The sequence below is a fragment of the Cupressus sempervirens genome, chromosome 7 (genome assembly GCF_028749045.1).
Source record: "Cupressus sempervirens isolate cs-2001-9-10 chromosome 7, ASM2874904v1, whole genome shotgun sequence".
NCBI lineage: Eukaryota > Viridiplantae > Streptophyta > Pinopsida > Cupressales > Cupressaceae > Cupressus > Cupressus sempervirens.
Window position 1 is genome coordinate 516,605,204 of NC_143124.1, and position 27,179 is coordinate 516,632,382.

Below are 27,179 nucleotides of genomic sequence, written 5' to 3' on the forward strand. Positions count from 1 at the left end.
CTTTTTTGAGCCAAATGATGAGATCTTATTTGTTTTTCACTTGGGGAGAGATGAGATAGGTTTAGCACCAACAACAGATGGAAAATGGCAGTGACATTTGGCATCCAAATATTATATCCAATCAAATTCATCTTCTTATATCTTCTTCTATATTCTTATTGTACAAGGTTGGTTCTAGCACATTAAGCAAGTATCAAGTTGTGATTCAACCATTCTTCATAATTTCTCTCTGTATGAACAACAAATAATAAAGTCATATTCATAGTTCTGGTCTATTTTGTGTTTTTCTTGAGTTATTACATGCATCATGATCTATTTTGTTTCAAAGAAATGAATACAAAGAAATATTGAAAATATTTTCATTTTTAATCTTCTCTCATGTCTCTTAGTTTTACAATTTTTTGTGGTATGTGAGCAAATAATACATATCTCAGTTGCAACTTGTTTAAGGTTAGATACCTTAGTATATTTTGTTGTTAACTCAAGGAGTTAAGTAAATGATTGATATATTTTGATAGAATTGTAGGTCTTGTGGAAGGATTCTAATGAGTAGAAGATTCAAATTGAAAGTTGATGCTTCTTTTACAAACTTGATGTTTTTTTTACAAAATGGATAGATCATAAAGACCTCAATGTATGTTTTAGTATTTGTAACACCTAATGGAAAAGGCATTGATCATAGCTACAGGTGTTGGACATTCAAAGGAGTAACTAAGAGGGGAGGGGTGAATCAGTTACCACAAAAATAAATCCAAGATCCCTTAAAATGTCAACACAACTTTAAGACAAATCCTTTCTTAAACTCTGTTAATACTAAATATATTACTGTCGCTTAGTTAACACTGAATATATTACTATCACTTAATCAACACTAAATATGTAGATCTTAAGTTATTAAATGTGATTAACCTTTATTAACTTAGTTGCAGAAACATAGAGCAAATAACATGAACACATGAGACACCAAGATTTAATGTGGAAACCCAATTTGGGAAAATGACCAATTGCAACTAGTTACTATTTTTCACTCTTCTGAAGTAAACCATGTTAGGAGCAAACCCTGTTAAAGTTACAAAACACATTGTTAGGTGTGACCCTATGAGAGGATTTAGTTCACCCTATTAGGAGTGTCCTTGTTAGTGGTCTTCAAACACTTCAATCTAGAAATGTCACCTTTTTAGAGGATTTGCCAAATAGTTGTTAAGCTAACTCTATTAGGAGATTTGATTCATTGCTACAATTATTAGAGAGTAAAAATGACTTGGCCTGATTTTTTATGCAATTGACTTTGTTGATTCAAATCTCTTTTCTAGCTTGATTACTTGATCATCCTTGATCATAATGTTCTTTGTAGCTTGGTCAACTCACATACTCTATCCTCTTGAGATATCCTTCTAATTCACTTCCTTAATTCTTCTTCTTCAATTCCATTATTTCAATCCTCAACTTGACCTTTCATTTATTTGATTCACCTTGTCAAGTCAACTTGAATACTCTTTTAAACAATCAATTATCATTCCTTAAGTCGGCTTGTATTAACAATAAGTTTAACAAACTTAATATACTAACAGTCGGCTAATACAAAATTGATTACTCAGTTAATACAAGAAAATCCTTCGTTAACCGACCCAACTCAGCCAATAATGACTTTGTGCTGACTATCCTTTGGTAACCAAGTAAACTTGGTCAACATAGGATCTACCTTCGATGCCCGAGTGAGCTCGATCAATATTATCTTGAACTTGGTTATAACTGGATCGCTCAGCATACACAAGAAACTACCTTTGATGCCTGAGTGAGCTTGGCTAGCACTAAATTCTTAGAAAAGATTTGACATTTTGTGTAACATTGAAAACAACATACAATTGAATAATTGTTTTCAACAATCTCCCTCTTTGGCATTGATGGCAACACAACATGTCATAATACAAGAAAATTTTAGAGAAATATAGAATTACGGATAATATATTTAGTCTAATTCTCATTCTCATTCATGAGAAATCACTCTATCAGTGAGAACTCCCTCTGACATCAATCTCTCCCTCTAAAATGATTTTCTCTTACTTCTCTAATTTCTCTGATATGACAACAAACTCTCTCAAAACTCTCCAAAAAAAATTTTATAAACAATCCCACAATTTCTCTCTATTATGATAGAAAACTCTCCTCTTTGACATCTAATGCCAAAGACAATAATCAATGGATTTTCCATGTACATGATGTATTGATTCATATGCAATCTTCTCTGACAATACTGCATCAACTTGATTGATCTTCAAATGCTTGTTGATACATCACTAAACTTTTTTCAGTGAGCTTCAAATTGGGGAATGACCCCTAGCTTATCTCTTAGATGCAAAAATGCTTTCTTAGGTAATGGCTTGGTGAATATGTGTACAATTTGCTCTTTTGTATTCGCATATCCCAATCTCACCTCTTTTTCTTGCAATAATTCTCTCAAAAAATGATAATTTATTGCAATGTGTTTTGTCTTGGTATGCATCATAGGATTCTTGGATATGTTAATTGCACTAGTGTTATCACATAAGATAACTACTGGATCCTTGATTTCTTCCTTCATACTTGACAATAGTTGTTTAAACCAAACAATGTTGAAACAATTGACTGTGACTACAACATATTTTGCTTCTTCTATAGACTTAGAGATGCAATTTTGTTTCTTTCTTCTCCAAGACACTACTCTCTTTCCAAGAAAGAATGATCCACCACTAGTGCTCTTCCTGTCATCAATACTTCCTGCCCAATGAACATTAGTAAAGGCTTTCAATTCAAATTTTTCTCATTTCTAATACCACAAGCCATAATCTTTCATGTCTTTTACATACCTCATGATTATTTCTATTGCCATCATATAATTTTCTTTTGGATTAGAAAATAATATTACCACCATACCAACTACTAGTGCAATATCAGGTCTTGTTTGCACTACATACTAAAGTTTTCCAATCATTGATCTATATGTAGTCTGATCCACCTCTTTGGAATCATTATTTTTGGAAATTTTATGTCTAGTAGACATAGGTGTTCCAACCGGTCTAGAGTCCTCCATTCCAAATTTCTACAATATCTCCTTGATGTGCCTTGATTGAGTAATGTAGATGTCATCCTTCTTCTATTGAATTTGGAGGACAACAAAGAATTTGATCTCTCCAAATATTGACATTTCAAATTATTTACTCATTTCCTCATAAAAGGATTTTCTTAATTCATCCTAACCAATGAATAATATATCATCTACAAAAATTTATGCCAGTAATAGCTTCTTCTCTAGTCCTTCCTTGATGTATAGACTATTGTTGTCATTTGTCCTTTGAAAACCATTTTTTTCCAAATAATTATGCAATCTTTCATACCAGGCTCTAGAGGCTTGTTTGAGACCATATAAAGCTTTGTGTAATCTATGAACAATATTCCTCTTATTAGGATCTATGAAACCTTTAGGTTGCTTAATGTAGACTTCTTCTTCTAGGATTCCATTCAAGAAAGTTGACTTTACATTCATCTAATATACTTTGAATCCTTCATGTGCAACATAAGAAATTTGTGTTCTAACACCTTGTAGTCTTACAATAGGAGAAAATATTTCTCCATGATCAATACCTTCTTCTTGAGCATAAACTTTGCATACTAACCTTGCCTTGTTCCTTGATACTTCTCTATTTTCATTCAACTTATTTCTGAATACCTATTTTGTGCCAATTACATTTTTGTCTTTGGGTCTAGAAACAAGAGTCCAAGTTTTGTTCCTTTCAATTTGTTCAATCTCTTCATTCATTGCCTCAATCTGACTTTCATTTTCTAATGCATCTTTAACAGTTCTAGGTTCAAACTCAATAAGCAAACATGTACCTTTTAGTTTTTTCCTTGTCATTGTGACTTTTGGCTAATCTCCAATGATTTGCTCAGGTGCATAATGCCTTCTGACATGTATCTAGCAAGTATATGTTCCTTCTTTCTAGATTTTGGATTTGATTCCTTTGTTTCACCATGTTCTATATGATCTTATGAATCATGCTCGGGTCCCACTATCTACGACTCGGGTCCTTCAGACTAGGACTCAAGTTCCACTATCTAAAACTTGGGTCCTCATGACTAAGACTCACTTCCTTCTAACTATGACTTAGGTTGCACTAGCTAAAACTCAAGTGGAACTGGAGACTTAGGGGACTTGGGTGGTGAAGACTATTGATTTCCAATTGCATTTTCTTGAACTTATCAGGTTCATAGTAGAAAAAGTTTCCATAGTTTTTAGGTTCTTTGCTCCTTTGAGCTTCACCCTTTTCTGCCAACTCATCAATTTTTACATGTGCACTTTCTATAACCTTGTGAGTAGTAAGATTTAAACATTTATATGTTTTTCTTTTGTTGGAGTATCCTAGGAATATGCTTCATCATTTTTGACATCAAATTTCCTTTCCTTGTTTCTTTTAAGATGTAACATTTTCTTCCATATACTTTGAAATAACAGACATTAGGTTTATAGCCATACCATAATTCACAAGGTGTTTGATTTGAATCTTTCTTCAGTTGAACTCGGTTCAAGGTATGAACTATTGTGCCGATTTCTTCCTTACAGTATTTAATTTCAACATTTTTCTCTATCATCAGTATTCTTGCACAATCCATAATGGATCTATTTCTTCTTTCTACTTTGCCATTCTTTTGAGGTGTATGAGGTGTAGATACTTATCTTTTGATTCCTCTTTCATTGTAGAATTCATTGAATTCATTTGAAATGAATTCTCCTCCTCTATTTGACCTTAGTCATTTTAGTTTCTTTCCTATTTCTTTCTCCACTCTAGCTAGATACCACTTGAATTTTTGAAAAGTTTTAGATTTATCTTTCAAGTCCATCACTATCATCATCCTAGAATAATCATCAACAAATAAAATAAAGTACTTATCTCCACAGTAGCTTTCTATGCCAATAGGTCCACAAAGATCCATATGAACCAACTTTAGATGATAATTCTTGCTTTCAAAGCCTGTCTTTCCCACCTTCCCAATTTTACAATTTTTGCACATGCCCACATCAAATTTCCTTAGGCTTGGAATGCCTCTCACTCTTGTATTCTTGCTTATGTTGACTAGATTATCAAAATTCATATGACATAAAATTTCATGCCATAACCAACTTTCTTTTACTTGAGCTAGGAAACATGAACTTTTAGTTACATCTAGATAGAATAGATTACCTTTTGTTTGATTACCAGACCCAACTACATTTCCTTTCCCATCCAATAGCTTAGTTTTTCCATTCATGAATTTTACCTTGAATCCAATGTTGTTCAATTGTGCCACACTAAGTAGATTGTGTTTCATTCCTTCAACTTAGTATGCATTGTCACATCTGAGTTCATTAGTTAATGCAATGCAATCTTTTTCCTTTACATAATAGGGTTCATCATTTCCAAATCTGACACTTCCACCATCATAGTGTTCCAAGTGCTCAAATTTTATTTTATCACCAGTTATGTGGTGAGAATAGCCACTATCTATGATCCATGTGTCATTCTTCCTAATATGAGATACGAGGTCCATCTTATCATTTTCATCATCTAATTCATCTTTAATAGAAATGGAAACCATTTCATCATCATCACTATTATCAGAGTATTTAGCCATGTAACAAGATTTCTTATCTTTGTCCTTGTTATCTTTGTAGCTTTTGAAATCTTTCTAGCCTTTGTACTTAATGTACTTCTTTTCTTATTTTGCTTCTTTGTTTGGATACCTTTCAGTAATGTGACCAACTTCTTTATAGGAGAAATAGATTAGGGGTATTTTACCTTTGTACTTTCCTTTTCCTTTTGTGAATCTTCTTGTAGGTAGGGTTGTTGGACTAACTGCTAGCCTTCCCCTTTGAGATTCATGGCATGGCTTAACTACCTCCTGTGTTCTATGAGTCTAGTGGTTGTATCGAGCATTAAAAGGTCAATCTCTTGGTGCAGCAGCAACCCTAGCTTGTAACAAGTGGTATCAATGCTTGGTCATAGGTTTGAATCTCCTTGGGTAATGCTAAAGGGGGAATTGTTGGACTAACTACTAGACTTTCCCTTCGAGATTCATGACATGGCTTAATTGCCTCCTATGTTCTATAAGTCTACTGGTTGTATCGAGCATTAAAAGGTCAATCTTTTGGTGCAACAGCAACCCTAGCTTGTAACAAGGGCTTTAATGGTTTCAAGGTCATCATTAGAATCATCTTCATCTTCACTATCAAATTGTTTGCCTTTAGATTTTCTACCTTTCTTTTTGAGTGATAATTTAGCTTGAAATGCAGACTCAATCCTACCAGAGTTAAAAACATAGTTATCAAAGTTGTCTAACTCAAAGGCTGTCAACCTTCCCACTAGTGCATCCAAAGTTATATCATTTTTAGGATCACATCTCTTTTCTTAAATAGTTAGAACTCTAATTACATAAAATAGGAAGAATAGTTCTGAGTACCTTTCTTACCACCTTCCCATCTTCTATTTTCCATCCTGGGCCTCTGATTGCACTCACACTTGCTTTGATTCTTTCATTGTATTGTGAAATGTTTTCATCTTCTCTCATCTTTATTTGATCAAATTGACCTCTTTGACTTTCTACCTTAGCTCTCTTCACATTTTCATATCTTCCATAGATATCTTTCAGCTTGATTCACATTTCATGAGAAGTAGAACAATCTTTGACTTCATCAAATTCAATATAATTGAGAGTAGAGGCAATGTCAATCATTGTTATGTTGTGATTCTTCTTTTCCACAATTTGATCCATGTTCAAAGTTCCAATAGGTGCCACATACTTTTTCTCTAGATACTTTAGGCATGTGTCTCCAATGGTTTTCAAATACATCTTCATGAGTTCCTGTCATGATTGGAAGTTATCTTAGTTCAACTTAGGAATTTCTCTTCTGTAAGATATGTTAATCTTTAGCTTAGGTCCTTGAAACCTTATCTACAAGCACCAATAGCTTTGATTCCAATTGTTGGAATTGCAAAGGAGTAAATGAGAGGGGAGGGGTGAAACTATTGCCACAAAAACAAATCCAAGATCCCTTAAGATGTCAACACAATATTAAAACAAATCCTTGCTAAAAATTGGTTAATACTAAATATATACTTGTCACTTAGTTAACACCAAATATATTATTGTCACTCAATTAACATTGAACATGCAGATCTTAAGATATTAAATGTGATTAAACTTTATTAACTTAGTTGCAAAAACATAAAGCAAATAACATGAACACATGCAACACCAAGATTTAACGTGGAAACCCAATTTGGGAAAACCACCAATTGCAACTATTCTCTATTTTTCACTCTTCTAAAGTGATCCCTTTTAGGAGCTAACCTTGTTAAAGGTTACAAAACACACTGTTAGGTGTGACCCTTTTACCCTGTTAGGAGTGGCCTTGTTAGTGGTCTTCAGATACTTCGATCTAGAAATGTCACTTTGTTAGAAATAGTTGTTATCTCTGTTAGGAGATTTGATTCACTACTACAATTATTAGCGAGTAACAATGAATTGACCTGATTGCTGATGCAACTAACTTTTCTTATTCAAATCTTTGTTCTAGCTTGATTACTTAATCCTCCTTGATCAGAATGTTCTTTGTAGCTCGGTCAACTTGAATACTTTTTCCTCTTTAGATATCCTTCTAATTCACTTCCTTAATTCATCTTCTTTGATTCCATATTTCAATACTCAACTTGGCCTTTCATTTATATGATTCACCTTGTCAAGTCGGCTTGAATACTCTTTTAAACAATCAATTATCATTCCTTAAGTCAACTCGTATTAACCAATAATTTTAACAAACATAATATACTGACAATTGACTAATATAGAATTGAGTACTCGGATAACACGAGAAAACCCTTCTTTAACTGACCCAAGTTAGTCAATATTGACTTTGTGTTGCCTATCCTTCAGCAACCAAGTGAACTCGATCAACACAGGATTTTCCTTCGATGCCCGAGTGAGCTCAATCAATACTATCTTGAACTTGGTTATAACATGAATGCTCGGCATACACAAGAAACTACCTTTGATTCCTGAGTGAACTCAGCTAACACTTTCTTCTTGGCAAAGACTTGACATTTTGTGTAACATCAAAGAATAGAATTGAATAATTGTTTTCAACAACAGGATTTATATTTTCTTGTTGTTTTGTTCATAATGTTCGCTAAAATCTTTCAATATCAAAATGATTTTCTCTTTTATGTTATAGAGCTTAAAGGAAGACCAGCACTTAGCTTTTGGATTCATAGGTTATGTTACTATCTATTTCATACCTATGTCATTTCCTAAGTAAAGAAGAATCAAGGGTTAATTTTCTTTGCTTAGATTTAGATCTATACTTTAGCACTAGTGATATGGATGAATCTAAGCTTTGCCCACCTAGGTTTTGTAGAGCTTGAAGTGTAGAAAGAGTATAGCCTTATAGTTAGCCTAGGTTATGTCCAAATGAATCCATTATAGGAATTAGCTACCCTTAGATGTATTTTGAGTTTTAGCTACTTGGTTACTCAAACACTATTAAATCAGGATTTAACACCCCTTAAACAAGTTGATAAACTTACAACTAAAACTAATAAAATGCATGATTGGCTTTTGCAAAAAAATTACGACACTGAAACTATTGCTACTTTTGATGCTCTTAAGAAAGTGGTCACTAATGATGAACATGTTGTTCATCTTTTACGTAGTCTTACTCATCTTGTTCATACTCATGTTAAACCTTTGACCCAAGTTCCTTATGAAGTTGGATTACCTCCTCTTGTTTCTACTCTTAAGCCTATTTTTCCTATCTTTATGCCTATCTCTAGAATTTCCACTTATGTTCCTCTTATCATGACTAATTCTATTTAGGTATTTAATCCTCTTAATAGTCTTCCTATTCCTTCCCTACCTTTGAGTATTCTGTCTATTCCATTACCAACTTTACAGCCTTCATATAACATCATTCCTTTTAGCTATCTTAATCCTTCAACTGTGGTTCCTAGTGTTCCACCTTTAGTTTCTTCTATTCTAGCTAAATCATAAATTTTTCCTAGTGTATAAAATGTTCTTATCCCATCTGTCCCTTCTAATTTTTGCACTATCCTTAGTTTGGCTCAAATGGTGTCTTATTTGCAACAAGTTGCTTCTTTCAATCAATCAAAGTTCAATATTTGTTTATGTGATATGGATAGTCCTTTGTCTTTTGACATTATCCACATTGTTTCTCGCTTACAAGCCAACATGCCTTGCCTTGATACTTATAATGGTAAAGGTGATCCTATAAGACATCTTAAAACTTTCCAAGTTCTATGTAGTGACTATGCTCATAACCATATTATTTTAGCTAAGTTTTTTTATTGCACTTTCCATGAAAAAGCTCTGCAATGGTATTTCTCTCTATTGCCTTATTCCATTGATTCATTTTATAAACCTGTTAATGCCTTCATACAACAATTTTAGAATAATATTGGTCTTTCTATTTCTTTTAATAATTTGATGCATTGTAAACATGGTCCTAAACAGAAAGTGACTGATTTTGTTGGTAGATATAAGCATATATTTCTTATCATGTGTCTGATATTGATATACAACATATGTTTATTACAATTTTTTTAAAATAAAATCAAGATAAGATTTTGCTTACTGATTTTACCTCTTTTTTACAACTTTGTGCATCATGTTGGTTCCCAAAATCGCAAATTGGAAATCCAAGAGCATGTCACTTCTCCAATAGGATTCCATAATCAATTTTGGCTAACAAATGAGAATCACTTTGATTCCCCTACACTTTAGTCTGTTCTACACCTAGGTGGGTAAACCTTCACCTTAAACATTGACTATTTGGTTTAAGGCTTTTCTATAATGAATTTAAGCTTTGGACTTCTCCAGCTAGCAAGGTATTTGGACTCAATTAAGGTGGATATATGTGATGGTTTGAAATGAATGTTTTGTATAAGGTTTTTAACAATGGATTTGAGATTTGTAAGAGGAAGTTATAGATTTTCTAATTGCAAATATCAATCCAATACTTCAATGATAAAAAGACTAGTGCTTTAGCTTATTCGATCAACATAGTCAACTACAATGAAGATTTTCATGTACAACTTTATAATGGTCTGTGCACATAAGATAAAAATGGTTTAATAAAAAAGACATGATGGATCAAGTGTGTGTGTGTGTGTGTGTGTGTGTGTGTGTGTGTGTGTGTACACAATTCTAAACTAGTCCATATTGCACTTTAACTCCTAAGGTCGAGGAGACAAACTAGATACAGATTCAAAAATAAAATTAAATATTTCACAACATCTACGATGATCAAGTTTTAAATGCCATAGATGACCTCATCCACTTATCTGATATAAACTATTTATGAAACTTTTTTAATGATTATAAAGGACGAATCAACTACAAAGTAAATCTTCATGCCTTAATTACAAACAAAAGGCTTTTTATTTATCACTAAAATATTATATTTGAATTTTTATTGCAAAGCCATATTTTGATCCTTATTCCTCCTTACAAGTGTAAATAGTTTTACAATTGCTTGTTGAATCTGTCTTATTACTTTTTTCTCAAGACTTTAGACTTTATTTATATATCAACATTTTAAAAGAGTGTGACCTTTTAAATTAAAAAGTCATACTCCTCTAAATATTAATCACATATTTGCATATAATCACACCTTTCCACTTATCACAATCTTCATACATTTTTTATTAAAATTACTTCTTTTGATGGTCATTATCATTTTGAGTGATAACATTATTGATTCATTCCATCTTCCAAATTCCTCGATGGCTCCTTCTGAATGGCTAAATGTGTTTGATCACTCCATATGTGAATGCAAACAATATTAAAATCATATTGTATCTCATATTTAATAAAAATGGTTGATGGAGACTGTCGCTCACTTAAGAACTTTTATTGTATTTTATAATGAAAATGTGATCACTTCGCATACCATACTTTTAAAGTTCCATCATCATTGTCTTGTTGCTTGATATTAAGAACTCACCACGCATTGTGCATGTGTTCATCATAAAAGATCTTGACATGACTCAAATAAATATGGATAAGCGTCAGTTCCTTATGTCATGAATTTAATCACACAATATTATCATATATAATTTGAATCATCTCATTCTAGCAAGATATATTGTATCATAGATTTAATCGAGAAAAGCATGTGACAACACATTTTCCATTTATGTTGCAGATTCTCATTATGGACAATAGTGATAGCAATTGTGTATAATGGCTCATATTGAATAATGAGTCTAGAGGAGATTCACATATAGTATGACATGGTTAGTGTTCCTAAGTTTTGAATCTTGAAGAAGCACCTGTTCAAGGCCATTGGTTGTGTAAATGATCTTACCAAGCATCATGTATTGGTTCATGTGATTGACGAGTTAATAGAGCCAACCTCCTTTGTTGAGTCATTGTGTGGATATTTGAATCTAAATAAAGAGAAACATAACTATGAGTCTCAATCTGATAGAAAGAATAAGATTCTCTATTTATTGAATTTGTATGTTCTTGTTTCTTGTACACAACTTTATCTCCTAAATACTTTAGGATTTCTTTGATCTACAATTAAATCCCTAGTCTCTACATTGGCTTTATGTGCTAGCATTTTTCCCAAATTCATATTATATTGTATCCTAGTGAGATACTTAATTGATTCATGGTCAAATAAAATAATGTCATTGCTCGATTTTTTTTTCTTCATGCATATAGCATCCTTCATATTTCACAATTAATAAGGTTGGGCATTATTTTGAAACTTCATCATGATATGTTAAATATCAAACTGCTCTAGATAGTGTTGAAATGCATGCCTATATAAAACAACTTCCTTTTCCACATTCTTCTCATCATGATATTTTCATTTTTTGAAGCATGTTGTTTGGATATAAGTAGTGGGTAAGATCTGAAAATGTACCACTGAGTTCATGCATTAGATTGGCTTCTAGGATTTAGAATGGCGGAAGATGTTTGAAAAAGAGAACTTACATGTAGTCACATATGAAGATTTTCCCCTTGGCCTAGTTTTCGAAACTCTAAATTTGCAAAAATTCAGAGTTCCATCAATTGCTCTTATTAGGTTAATATGCTCCTTGTGGACATAATGAGATTCTAGTTATCTCTAGAGAAGTAGGATGAGCATCCATGCTTGACATGATGCAAGGTAAAAATTGGATGGTCCAAGCCCCCAAAAAGTGAACATAGATTCTTCTCTTTATCAAACACATAGTTATGTTCATATAACACTTTGGATCATGTTGCATTAGATGCATCATCCTTATGGATAACACTTACTTGTTTTTCTCCATCAACGTGGCCTTTGTTGAATGGAATATCCCTATGCAATGAAACACTCATACAAGCATTGGAATGAGTCTTTTTCACTTCTTCATTTTCTTGCACACAATTGGCTTCATTACCACACTCTAAATATTACTTCTCTTAAAAAAAAGGCTTTGAAGATAACCCACATTTAGGAACTACTACTTCTCATTTATCAAGAATTTGATCAAGGGGGATGTTTGTAAAAATTTCATAACTATCCTTCAACATATGATCATCATTAAATCTAGTTGATTATGTATAATCATTACACAACTCCTACTCATAGGAAAAACTAAAAGACATCTCACATTTTGGATACATATCATGAGTTTCATCAACTTCCACATTAGAACTCCTATCTTCACCATGATGCTAATGGATTTGATTGCATAAAAAATCTTCTTCAAATAATGGATTCAAGAACATAGAGAAATGAAACATATCTTCATCTACTTCCTCTTCTAATAATGGATTCAAGAGGTCAAGAGAATTCAGACATGTCTTCATGAGAGCTTTCATTTGAAATTTTCTCCTATTCATACACCGTATAAATTTCTATTTCATCTCCACAATTTGAATCCTAGGAATTATCATATCCTTCATCTTGTACCCCTTGAATATGTGTTGATATGTCAACCTCCTTACCATGGTGGATTGAGAAAAAAATAGGACCATTTTTCTCAACATACTTCTAATATTCTAGATCAAATAAGGTTGAGATTTCTTCCATGCTGAGACATTTGTTGGAATCAAATATAGAGTAACTAAGGGGGGGGTGAATCAGTTACTAACAAAAATTAATCCACAAATCCCTTAGATGTCTTAATGATCTAGTTACTGCTGATACTCGATAAAAAGATGTTGTAACTCGATAAGATTAAACTATTACTCTTTCAAGCATTCATGCATGTAACTGAAAACAAAGTGAACACAAGAGACACCAGATTTAACGTGGAAACCCAATATGGAAAAAACCACCAAGTAACTAGTTACCAATTTTTCACTCTTCTGAAGTGAACCCTGTTAGGAGCCAACCCTATTAAAGGTTACAATACACACTGTTAGGTGTGACCTTGTTAGAAGATTTAATCACCTTGTTAGGAGTGGCCTTGCTAGAGGTCTTTAGAACAATTCAACTGAACTGTCACCTTGTTAGAGGATTTACAAAATGGTTGTTAAACCAACTCTATTAAGAGATTTGAAATCACTGCTACAATGGTTAGAAAGCAACAATGAATTGAACTAAACAAGATGCAACTAAATTTGTTGGATACAGGTCTCTGTTTAGCATCATTAGATCCTCCTTGATCAAATATGACTCTACTATTCATCAATGATCTCTAATCATCCTTCAAATTCGCTTCCACAATAATTAGTCTTTATATCACATTAACTTCTCATATCTCCACATACTTCTTTTTTTGAATTCGCAAACTTGACCTCTTACTTATACCATTCATATTGTTAAGTCGGCTCATTTACATGTTACATTTATCAATAAACCATTCATCAATCAGCTACAGATATTATTCTTAAACAAATAAACATCCTTTACTGATCGACCCTGCTCGATAAATACTGCTTCCAAGAATTTCCAGAGTTAACTTCTTGACTCAGTTAACATTACAATATCTTAAAATCCTTTGGCTTTCGAGTTTACTCGGTAAGAACTGCTTTTACCAAATTACCTTTGATGACCGAGTGAACTCGTTAAGAACTGTTTCTGTCATTTTTTTCGATTACCGAGTGGTCTCTGTAAGAACTACTTTTGTCATGTTTTCTTCAATTACCGAGTGATCTTGGTAAGAACTAAATTTCTTTGATTACCTTGAAGGCTTAGTAACCAGCTATCTACTCAGTAGACACTGCAAGCTATTTTTACTAACCTTTTGAGCTCAGTAGACATTATTTATTGCCTTGCTAAACTTCTGAGCTCGGTAGACACTGTCATTTGCTTTGCTGACTTTCTAAGCTCGGTAGGCACTATCTGATGACTGCTATGACATTTGTGTCACATCAAAGACAACACATAATTGAACAATTGTATCCAAAAATCTCCCTCTTTGGCATTGATGGCAACACAACATGTCATAGAAGAATGAAATTTGAAAACAAGTCTTTTAATGACAAAACTCCCTCTTACAAAAACTCTTATTATTTGCAAATTTCAAAAAGATATGACAATATATATTCTCCTCTTTGAAAACACATGCCAAAGATAACTCAAAACAACTGAATAGCATTGTACCTGATGTACTGATTCATATGCAATGTCTTCATTGGTTTGCTACATCAACTGATAGATCTTCAATTCTATTCCTGTTGATGCATCACTAAAACTATATTTTAATGAGCTTCAGATAGGGGAATGACCCCTAACTTACCTCTTAGATACAAGAATGCATCCTTAGGTAAAGGCTTTGTGAATATGTCAGCAATTTGTTCCTTTGTATGCACATATTCCAATCTTCTTCTTTTTTCTTGCACCAATTCTCTAACAAAGTGATATTTTATGGCAATATGCTTGATTTTTGAATGCATCACTGGATTCTTGGAGATGTTAATTGCACTTGTGTTATCACAAAACATAACAACTGGTTCTATGATTTATTGCTTCATACCTTTCAGTAATTTTTTAAACCACACAATGTTTGAGCAATTTACTACTGCTGCAACATATTCAGCTTCTGTTGTGGATTGAGATGTACAATTCTAATTTTTGCTTGTCTAAGAAACCAACCTTTTTTTGAGAAAGAAAGCTCATCCACTTGTGCTCTTTCTATCATCAATATTTTCTACCCAATCTGCATCAGTAAACACCTTTAAATCCAATTTTCCTCCAAGTTTATACCATAATCCATATTCTTCAGTTCCTTTCAAGTATCTCATGATCCTTTTGATTGCCATCATGTGATTTTCTTTTGGTTTTGCTGAGATTCTTGCTGCAATTCCTACTATAAGGGCAATTCCTGGATTGTGTGCACTACATATTGCAACTTTTCAATCATAGATCTATACAATATCTGATCCACTTCTTTTGATTCATCATCCTTGGTGAGTTTTAATCTAGTACACATAGGAGTCCCAACTGGTTTGCAATCTTCCATACCAAAATTTTTCAGTATCTCCTTGATGTATTTAGATTGAGTGATGTAGATGCCATTCTTATTCTATTGAATTTGAAGACCAACAAAGAATTTTATCTCACCAAATATTGACATTTCAAATTCTTTGTTCATTTGTTCTGAAAATTCTTTGCAAAGATCATCATTTCCTGTGAACAAAGTATCATCTACAAATATTTCTGCCAAAACAATCTTATTATCTGGTCCTTCCTTTATGTACAAACTGTTGTTGTCATTAGTTCTTTGAAAACCAATCTAAATAAGATAGTTATGCAATCTTTCATACCATGCTCTAGGGGCTCGTTTCAGACTATATAATGGTTTATGCAACTTGTAGACCATGTCCTTCTTGTCTGGATCAACAAAACCTTCAGGTTGCTCAATGTAAACCTCTTCCTCCAATATGCCATTGAGAAATGCTGACTTGATATCCACCTGATAAATTTTGTATCCTTTGTAGGCAACATATGCAAGTAAGGTTTTGACACCTTCCAATTTTGCAATAGGAGCAAAAGTTTCTCCATAGTCTACACCTTCTTCTTGAGAGTATCCTTTGCATACTAGTCTAGCTTTGCTCTTTGATACCTTACTATCTTCATTAAGTTTGTTTTTGAATACCCACTTTGTTCCAATCACATTCTTGTCTTTAGGTCTAGGTACAAGAGTCCATGTTTTGTTTTTCTCTATCTGTTCTATCTCTTCATTCATAGTTTCAATCCAAATTTTGATGTCTAGTGCATCTTTGACATTTCTAGGTTCAGCAAGTAAACAAGTGCCTTTCAACTTACTTCTTGTCATTGTTCCTTTTGATTTATCACCAATGATCTGATCTGGTGCATGATTCTTTCTGACATATTTGGCTAACATGGGCTCCTTACCTTTTGAATGACTTGCATTGATAAGTAGGAGATGATTTCCACAGCTAGTCAAATTGTGATGTGAATATCAGGATTTAACTGTGTGATTTTGAGTCAAACTCGATGACCCATGTTTCATGAGTAGTGATTCAATATGAATCCATATCTCATGAGAATAAATGGAACACTTAGCACTCATTGGATCTAGGTGATGCTCTGTTATCCTTCTGTCTCTCAACTTCTGGTTCTGATTCAAGTTGCTCAGGCTCAGTAGATGCTAACTCGGTAGCTTCTGTTTGCAGCTCGGGTTCTTGCAGCTCGGTAGATACTGACTCGGTTTGAACTTCTCATGACTCAATTAATGAAGACTCTAGATTTGAGGATTCTTGATTGATTGGTATACTTGGTATTGTATTAGGTTTAATGTGAACAAATCTTCTATATTCTTCAGGTTCCTTTTTGCTTTCTTCTTCTGTTCTTTCTGCAAACTCATCAACTTTCACATGTGCACTTTCTATAACTTTGTGAGTAGATAAGTTCAAACATCTATATGCTTTGTTTTTGCAAGAGTATCCCAAAAATATTTCTTCATCACTTTTTACATCAAATTTACCTTTTCTAGATTCTTTCAAAATGTAACATTTGCTTCCAAATACCTTTAGATAACTTACATTGGGTTTGTAGCCATACCACAACTCATAGGGTGTTTTGAATGAGTCCTTTTTCAGCTATACTCGGTTCAAGGTATGAACTGCAGTGCTGATAGCTTCCTTCTAGTATTTGATAGCAATGCCTTTCTCAATCATTAAATTTCTTGCACAATCCATGATAGATCTATTTCTTCTTTCTGCTATTCCATTTTGTTCTAGAGTTCTAGGTGCTGAAACCTGTCTTTTGATTCCTCTTTCAATGCAAAAGTTATTGAACTCATGTGAAATGAATTCACCATCTCTATCAAACCTTAAGCATTTCAGTCTTTTGCCTATTTCTTTTTCTACTCTGGTCAAATACAATTTGAACTTTTCAAATGCTTTTGATTTCTCTCTAAGGTACATGATAGTCATTATTCTTGAATAATCATCAACAAACAAAATGAAGAATTTTTTACCAGTATAACTTTCAATGCCAATAGGTCCACACAAATTAGTATGCACAATTTTTAGAACTTCTTCAGTCCAATAGTTCTTGCTTTTAAAACTAGTCTTTCCCACTTTACTAATTTGACAATTCTTGCATAGACCAACCTCAGGTTTCTTTATGTCAGGAATACCTCTTATTTTCTTGAATTTACTGATCTTTATTAAGTTGTCAAAGTTTACATGGCACAACCTCCTATGCCATAACCAAATTTCTTCAATTTGAGCAATGAAACATGAACATTCACCAAGTTCAAGATAACATAAGTTACCTTTTGTTTGAGTGCCAAATCTAATCAGCTTTTCTTTGCCATCTAGCAATCTTGCTTTTCCATGCATGAACTCTACTTTGAATCCATTGTTGAGTAGATGTGCCACACTCAACAAATTGTTCTTTAGTCCTTCTACCCAATATGCATTATCACATACAAGTTCCTTGGTTGGTGAGATTCTTCATTTTCCTTTTATACAACAAGGTTCATTGTTACCAAATCTTACACTGCCACCATCGTAGTCTTCAAAGTATTCAAACTTAGTCTTATCACCGGTCATGTGATGAGAACAACCACTATCTATGATCCATGTATCATTTTTTCTCATATGAGAAATTAGTGCCATTTCCTCATCATTATCAGATTCATCTTTTATAGCAATGTAGACAATTTCATCTTCTTCTTCATTATCAGAATCATTAGAATCTTTTGCCATAAAACATGTTTTCTTACCTTTATCCTTGAATGATTTGAAGTCTTTCTTGCCATTGTACTTGTAACCTTTCTTCTCATCTTTGTTTTGCTTTTTTGGGCACCTAGCAGCAATATGACTAACTTCTTCACATGAAAAGCAGATTAGAGGAACTTTACCTTTATATTTTCCTCTGCCTTTAGAATATTTCCTTGCTAGTAGAGCTTCAATCACCTCGAGATCACTGTTTGAACTTTGTTCTGATTCTTCATCACTTTTTGATTGTGGTTCTTTCATCTTTTTCCCTTTTTCTTTGAGTGAAAGCTTGGCTTCAAATGTTGATTCAACATTCTTGGTTGTTGGAACATAGTTTTAATAGTTGTCTAGCTCAAATGCAGTCAATCTTCCAACTATGGCCTCTAAATTTATTTTATGATTTTTCTCACATCTCCTTTCTTGAATTGCAAATACTATAATTACATAAATAGGAAGTAGGGTTCTAAGAACTTTACTTATAATTGTCTCCTCACTGATATCTCCTTCAAATGCTTTGATTGCACTAACACATGCTTTACCTCTTTCAACATACTTTGCAATGTTTTCATCCTCTCTCATCCTCATTTGATCAAATTGTCCTCTCAAACTTTCTACTTTGGCTCTTCTTACATTATCATCTCTTTCATAGATTTCTTTCAGCTTGTTCCACATTTCAAAGGCAGTTTTGCAATTCTTGATGTCATCAGATTCTTCATAATTCAAAGCAGATGCTATATCTATCATCATGTTATTGTGAGTCTTCTTTTTAGCAATATCATTGACAGATAATGTACTAGAAGGTTCTTCATATTTTTCATCAAGGTACTGCAGCCCTGTATCACCAATGGAAGCTAGATGAAGCCTCATCAATCCTTGCCATGCTGAGAAGTTGTCCCTGTTAAGTCTTGGAATTTCCCTTTTGTAAGGCATCCTGATCTTTATGTTAAATCCTTGAAATATTTTCCTGTAAGCACCAAAAGCTCTGATACCAATTGTTGAAATTAAAGATAGAGTAACTGAGAGGGGGGTGAATCAGTTACTCACAAAAATTAATCCACAAATCCCTTAGATGTCTTAATGATCTAGTTACTGTTGATACTCGGTAAACAAATGTTGTAACTCAGTAAGATTAAACTATTACTCTTTCAAGTATTCATGCATGTAACTAAAAATAAAGTGAACACAAGAGACACCAAATTTAATGTGGAAACCCAATATGAGAAAAACCACCAAGTAACTAGTTACCAATTTTTCACTCTTCTGAAGTGAGCCCTGTTAGGAGCCAACCCTGTTAAAAGTTACAATACACACTGTTAGGTGTGACCTTGTTAGAGGATTTAATCACCCTATTAGGAGTGGCCTTACTAGAGGTCTTTAGAACAATTCAATTGAGTTGTCACCTTGTTAAAGGATTTACAAAATGGCTGTTAAACCAACTCTGTTAAGAGATTTGAAATCACTGCTACAATGGTTAGAAAGCAACAATGAATTGACCTGAACAAGATGCAACTAAATTTGCTGGATACAGGTCTCTGTTTAGCATCATTAGATCCTCCTTGATCAAATATGACTCTGTTGCTCCTCAATGATCTCTGATCATCCTTCAAATTTGCTTCCACAATAATCAGTCTTTATATCACATTAACTTCTCATATCTCCACATACTTCTTTTTTTGAATTCACAAACTTGACCTCTTACTTATACCATTTAGATTGTCAAGTCGGCTCATTTACATGTTACATTTACCAATAAACCAGCATCAGTCGGCTACAGATATTATTCTTAAACAAATAAACATCCTTTACTGGCCAACCCTGCTTGGTAAATACTACTTCCAGGAATTTCTAGAGTTAACCTTCTTGACTCGGTTAACATTACAATATCTTAAACAATATCTTAAAGTCCTTTGGCTGTTGAGTTTACTCAATAAGAACTGCTTTTACCAAATTACCTTTGATGATCGAGTGAACTCGGTAAGAACTGTTTCTATCATTTTTTTCGATTATCGATTGATCTCGGTAAGAACTGCTTTTGTCATGTTTTCTTCGATTACCGAGTGATCTTGGTAAGAACTAAATTTCTTTGATTATCTTGAAGGCTCGGTAACCAGCTGTCTACTCGGTAGACATTGCAAGCTATCTTTACTAACTTTTTGGGCTTAGTAGACATTGTCTATTGCCTTGCTGACTTTCTGAGCTCGATAGACACTGTCCTTTGCTTTGCTGACTTTTTGAGTTTGGTAGGCACTATGTGATGACTGATATGACATTTGTGTGACATCAAAGACAACACATAATTGAACAATTGTATCCAACAAAATTCCTCTTCCTCATTTTTACATTCAATGTCATTTGTAGTCATACAAATATCATCATAATCATATTCCTCCTTAGATTCTCCACAAATTTCTTCTCTATTCAAGTTTGAGACATCATTTTTAACTCATATGTTACTTTAGTCATGCATTCATTACCCTTTGCAACTAGTTCATCATCCATTAGTTTGAAAAAGATAAGAGACTGATGATCATATAAGAGACCTAGTTCTCGCATTTTGTTGAGAAGATCAGAGGATGGAGATCTACATGCTGAAGGTATTTCTTGATAGGCACTAAACATCCTCATGAAAAACTATATTGCATATTCTTCTTCTTATTTTTATAAGTTTAAAAATGCATTCAAAGGCGATATATACCTTGAATTTCCATCCTCTTCTTCTAATATTTGAAAGAGAAGTTTCAAATAAGGATCATTTCGCAAGATTCCCAACTCACACATTTTTTTAATCAATTCCTTGTGTGGAGGCATGATATCTAAATGTACTTCCCAAAAAATATTCACCATCCTTATGAATAAATGTGTTAATGTCTCACCTTCATATCTTTCTAAATTAAAAAATACATCTAAAGGGTGGTTGTGTTCTTCCTCCATAGTGTAACATAGATCTACCTCCTGATCATAGTGCATATTCTACATTCTAGGTAATCAAATCATTTCCTTCTGAGTCGTCTCCCTCAGCAAAGCTACCAACTAAAATCCTTTTAAATAGAGTTGCCGCCTCTTTCAAGGAATGTATTCTCTCTACCAAAAAAGTATGCTACCAAATAAATTGATAAACTTTCTTTTTTATTTTGATCTATGAAATCTAAAATTATGGGTAACTTCACAACACTTGTTGCGAGTGTAACTTTCCCCAACAGAGACACCAATTTGTTGGTTTCCAAAACTGCAAATTGGAAATCCACGAGCTAGCCACTTCTCCAATAGGATTCCACAATCAATTTTGGACAACGAACGAAAATCACCTTGATTCCTTTGGACTTTAGGCTCTACTACACGCAGACAGGTAGACCTTCACCTCAAGTGTTGACTGCTTGGTTAAAGGCTTTTCTATAACAAATTTAAGCTTTGGAGTTCTCCAGCTAGCAAGGCCTTTGAACTCAATTATTGTGGAGTTATGTGATGGTTTGAAATGAATGTTTTGTATAAGGTTTTTAACAATGGATTTGAGGTTTATAATAAGAAAGTTATAGATTTTCTAACTTCAAATATAAATCCAATACTTCAATGATAAAAAAACCAGTACTCTAGCTTATTCGAGCAACAGAGTCAACTACAATGAAGATTATAATGTACAACTTTATAATGTTCTATGCACATAAACTATAAATAGTTTAATAATCAGACTAAATGGATCATATATATATATATATATATATATATATATATATGTTCTAAACTGGTCCAGATTGTGCTTTAAGTCTTAAGGTCGAGGAGATAGACTTGACACAGATTCAGAAACAATTAAACATTTCACAATATCTTTGAGATCGAATTTAAAATGTCATAGATGACGTCATCCATTTATTTGACATAAATTATTTATAGAAAAAAAAAAATTAATGATTATAAAGGACCAATCAGGTGCAATTTAATTCTTCATATCATTTAAATAATCAAAAAACAAAAGATTTTAATCAATATTGATATATAATATTAGAATGTATTACAAAGTCATATTCTACTCTTTATTCCTCCAAACAAATTATCAAATGTATCTTTCTATATTTATATCTGCCTCACTAATAGGTATGACTTTTCAGAATGATGTTTATTCCTCCAAACAAATTATCAAATGTATCTTTCTATATTTATATCTGCCTCACTAATAGGTATGACTTTTCAGAATGAAAAGATCGTATCTCCTTGAAAACAAATAACTCTCTTACCTTACATAATCGCACCCTTTCAAATATTTTTTTTTTTAACCAGGCCTTTAATTTATCCGAAGGTTGCGATAACTATTTCTTGTAATAAGATATGAATTATTTGGACTTCAGATGATCAAAAGTTTATTTGCACCTCACATTTGACATAATTGCTTTCGCATGTATTTCATTTGATTCATAGCATCCCAACGTTCCTTCCTGATTGGTCTGGGCCTCTCCCTTATGCATTGGCCTTATTCTATGCTTGTCCACGCTGGCTTGTTTATACAATTTGGCTAGGTGAAGATGTCCAATCTCAAAATAATGACTCTTCTCATCATTACCGTAAAGTTCAGACACGTCTGTTACTGCCATCATTTGTATATCAGGTAAAAACCTCTCCTACAATTCGCACTATGTTTGATTCTTGACGGCACATATTCTTCTGTTGAGAACATATTTTTGCATCATTTGATAGATACGAAAGTTTCAATTTGATTTTGTGCATGTCACTGTTGTTCAATCCTACGCATATTTTCTACATCTATTGTAAGGACTAGCATCCTACTAAGCATGCTACATCAATATAAATTTGAAAATGCAGAATTCATAAAAATTCAAATAAGGATTTGACTAGTTAATACAATTAAATGATTCTTCAATAAATCATAAATTCAAATGAAGAAGAATATGGGTCATCGAGTTTGACTCAAAATCACACAGTTAAATCCTGATATTCACATCACAATTTGACTAGCTGTGGAAATCATGTCCTACTTATCAATTGATGAGCTTAAGGGGCTTTCTAATGAATGGTTCATAAGGCACAACACTTGGTGAAGGTTTTGCAAATGGGGTTGCAAGCTTTGGGTTTAACTGTGGAGGAAACTCCGCAGTTAAGCGCGCTCAGGCTGGAGTAGTACTGGGATGGGTGACCTCCCGGGAAGTCCCGGTGCTTCACCCCTGTGAGCATCACCTAGATCCAATGAGTGCTAAGTGTTTCATTTATTCTCATGAGAGATGGATTCATGTTGAATCACTACTCATGAAACATGGGTCATCGAGTTTGACTCAAAATCACACAGTTAAATCCTGATATTCACATCACAATTTGACTAGCTGTGGAAATCATGTCCTACTTATCAGAAGAAGAATATGTTTTGACTAACTCGTCATGCATGCCATAATACTCAATATGGTACAAAATAAAAACGTCATGAATCATGATACATATGAATGCATTCAGACAATTGTCTATCTGCAAGTTCCTGAGCCCTTGAACATATGTTCATTTGCATCTCGAGATGGGAGTGTGATTTAGGTGTTTTTACCGTCCAACCATGGAGTGGTTAGCTCCCCCGGGGGTCCTTCCTAAAATGAAGAACTCCCTGACCTTGCCCGAGAAGCCTAGCAATCCAAAATGATAGGATCGGATGGATCTGGTGTAGTCGTGAAACTAACTACACTAGCACATATGCCTAACATGTAGAACATAAACACATATGTGGCAAGGAGATGAGACAATAACCAAGCATAAAATACACATACAAAGAGTAGCTTTGGCCAAAGCACTTAAAAACCATAATGAAACTGACAAATAGAATGAAATGCACATCATTTCCAATTCTACCCTTCCCTGTTATTCCACATTCACAGCCCTCTCATATCATTACAAAATATGGCCAAAGAAAATAATTATCTACAAATTTTGACACATTAACAAGAAATTGTTCCCAAAGTAAATAAATAAGGAAAGTCAAACTAAACTCACCATACTAAATTTTAACCATCAGTGGATATTTTCTATAAGAACTATAGCTTTAATCTTCAAAATCTAAATAATTATTTTGGGTCTCATTAAATAAAATAAAACAAACAATTAGTTATGTTTTTATAATTCCTCAATGACATTAAAACTATATCATTTAGAAAAAGAAAAAAAAGATAGGCTCATTTCATACCTTTCAAATTAAATGACTAACATTTTATTCTTTCCAACTAAGTTTCATAAAAGTGAGTTTACTATCATTTTTCCATAAGGTAAAATAGCTCACAACCTTTAATAACTAAATTGTATGAAAGTACGACAATCTTCTTCCCATCAATGTTACAGAATCTAATACAAATGAATTTAACCTTAGTTTTTGTATTACAATAAATTTACTATTGAATAACATATGATTTACTATCCATTTAATAAGGTAAAGATTCACTATATCTATCAATAAAATGAATTTAAATATAAATATATAGCCTCCCATTTATAGACCAGCCACAATAAAAATTCAGAGCACCGTGTTTTTCTTTCCAAAACATAACACAACCTTGCCAATATTTTATGAATCTCATACAAAAGATTTAGAATTCTAATCTCAGATATTTACAAATATATTACATTTTCAAAAAAAAAAAAATACTATAGCACAACATAAGAAAAAATCAATATGCAAAGACCGCTCTGAAACTAAAGAAATAAAAATTATAAAACAGAAAGAATGGCTAGCCTACTTCTATTTTAAAAACACGTAAATGATTGAATGCTTTCCCAAGTTGTGTCCACCCTCCTTAGTTTTCTCTCAATTCAAATATCATAAAAACACCAATTTTCTTCTCCAACTATCGCTGAAAAAAAAATGAAAATAATTTCCCCCTTCATCTGCACGCTTTCCTCTTTATAAATATAAAAACTTTCCATTTTCCCTAAACAATAAAACATGCCTTTTTCCCAAAATTTCCTTATTATTTCTCAACTTACGTAAGGTTTTGTTTTCCACAATCAAGCAACATTCCCAAAAGTTTATAATATACAGTGATAACTCACGTGAAGGAGTAAAACTTTCATTACTTCTCAAACATAATTAAAGCAATTTCTTAATTTATCGATAGAAATGGATAAGAAAGGAAAAAGTAACTTTTAGTTAGCTAATTTTAAAATTTAATCATTTTTAGTTAGCTAATTCAGACTTTGCAATATTCAGAAGAAAATAAATATTCATTTAATTTCAATTCAATTAATTTAACTTTTTACATAAACTTATTTAAATCTAACTAATTCAAGTTTAAATAATTCAATTTAATGAATATATCTAATAAATGAAAACTCAATCTTTTATATTCTAAAAAGTATAATTTAAAGAAAATAATTTAAATATAAATATCATGCTAAAATGATGTTTCAATCTATGAAGAAAATGTAAGGTTATTCATTCTATTTTCTAATACAAAAAAATCTAATATTTCCTTTGCTCGAGTATGTATATCAATTTACTTTATGTTAAACTATAGAATAAGCTAGAGATACAACACAAACACAAGGTAAGGGTGAAATAAAAATCAATATTCTAGCATGTAATAATGTCTAAGTAGTGTGTGTGGCTACTAGACGATCCACACCTACCCTTCTGAGGAGCTAGCCTCCTCTACCTCGACCACACTCTTGCCTTCTACCTGCAACCACTTAGACACACTCAAAACCACATCAAAAGTTCAGTGCTTGATAAGCATAATCAAATAAATAACTCATAAGTCAAATTTAAATACATACATTGGTTTAAATAATTTTCAAATGACCACGTCAATGTTCATAAGTAACATGAGTAACATAGATCATAACATCTATATCAGATCGCATATAATAATCCATAAGAGATAAATTAAAATGTATCACAATTTTATTAAACTAATGTAATATGATTATCCAAAAATAAATTGAGCTATAGTCAAAGTCCAAAAACCAAGTCAAATGGTCAAATAGCCATAAAAATATGCTGGGAAATAGATGTATCATAAGGTGAGTTGTGACATCCCCTCCCACTAGGAAGAGACATCGACCCGGTGTCTAAGTAAACATAACAAAAATATCATCCTAAAAACTATCTAGAATTGAAAACACATAATATGTATGTGCAAAAGGATGAGGAAAGGATCTATGCATATCCTCAACATCCTCCCATGTAGCACTATCAGCTAAAAATTAGTCACACTAGACCTTGTAATGTAAGATATCTTGATCACGTACTCAGATAATACATTGATCAACGAGGCAGGTGGGCTCCACTAACACCACCCCCAAATCCTGAACCTGCTAGTCTAAGATATGAGACGCATCTAGATGATAAGGTTTAAGTAGAGAAACATGAAACACATTATAGATTCAAGCTAGAGCAAGTGGTAGAGCAAGCTGATAAGCAACTAGGTTAATAACCTCCAACACATCAAGTGGTCCCACATATCTTGGTGCAAGCTTTGAACTTCTACCAAATGAGATTGAGTTTTTATGTAGTTAGACACACAAGAACACCTTATCTCCCACCTAAAACTGTCTAAATGTGTGGTTCTTATCTGCATAACTCTTTTTTTTATCAGCTACTTTCTTCAAACGACTATGGATCAATGTCCTCTACTCCTTCATTTCTTTCAACATCTTAGGACCAATCACAATCCTATCCTCAACTCTATCCCAATTGGTTGGTGTATGACATTTATGTCCATATAGAGCCTCAAATGGTGTCGTAACTAAGGAAACATGATATGAGTTATTATATGCACAATCTACTAAGGGAAGGTACTCCTCTGACTTGTACTATTGATCCATACAATACATATGAAGTAGATCCTCCAACACCTGATTAACCCTCTCAATTTACCCATTAGTTTGAGGATGATAACCAACTTGCTGAAATTCAAGCATGTACCCAATGAAGCATTCAAGGTTGTCCAAGACCTTGATGTCATCTGAGTATCTCTATCAGATATGATAGTCTCTGG